General features: G+C 43.0%; 1 protein-coding gene across 2 annotated transcripts in view; it reads right to left on the bottom strand.

Annotated features, from left to right (window-relative positions):
* tmtc3 (transmembrane O-mannosyltransferase targeting cadherins 3) overlaps positions 1–710 on the bottom strand; it is a 31,862-nt gene that overhangs the window by 18,197 nt on the left and 12,955 nt on the right. The gene's annotated exons all lie outside the window — the stretch shown is intronic.

The following is a 710-nucleotide window of genomic DNA, read 5'->3' as shown; positions in this document are numbered from 1 at the left end:
AGAGCAGGATACCCAGGGCTCGGTTTACATCAATCGCCATTTCTAGCCACTGGAGGACCATAGGCAGGCAGGGGGAACGCATATTAATGTTTAATGAAGTGTAATTTTCATGCCATGGGACCTTTAATTATCGGCTATCAGCCAAATAAAACGCTGTTACAGATAATCTGCAAAGTGCCAAAAAAAAAACACCCGCCATCGGTCTATCCCTAGTTCAGACAATCCTCTTCAATGCGTAGGGAAAAGTCAGGAAATATCACAGTCAAGCCTTTGCACTTCATCAATCACTGGGGAAATACCACTTGGACTTTGCAAAACCACTGGCCTGGGCAAACAATAATGGAAGTGTATTACTGTAGAACCGTCCCCCGATTCCCATTGTTATTTATTCTCTATTGACCAATTAAAGGCAACATATTGGTCATGAACTTTTAAATATTCAACTCTGTGACTTAATCTGAACTGCCTGAATGAATGAGTTTTGTTCTCATTAAGGAAGGAAGAGCAGTTTCATCCTTTTAGGATTTAGCCTCTGAACTGGGACACAGCTTAGAAGAGCTGCCAGGTGCCTGGGGAGACAGTGTTGACGGGCAGGCAGTTCCAACACAACAACCTGCACAAACACAAGCCATGCCAAAGAATCAACAAAGGTTGAATCTAGACCAATTTGTCAGCATGGCTAATATTGCATTTCGTTGCCTTGTACCTGT

This window comes from Etheostoma spectabile, chromosome 8 (assembly GCF_008692095.1).
Source record: "Etheostoma spectabile isolate EspeVRDwgs_2016 chromosome 8, UIUC_Espe_1.0, whole genome shotgun sequence".
NCBI lineage: Eukaryota > Metazoa > Chordata > Actinopteri > Perciformes > Percidae > Etheostoma > Etheostoma spectabile.
The sequence above is the reverse complement of the archived record's forward strand: the minus strand, read 5'-3'. Positions and strand labels throughout refer to the sequence as shown.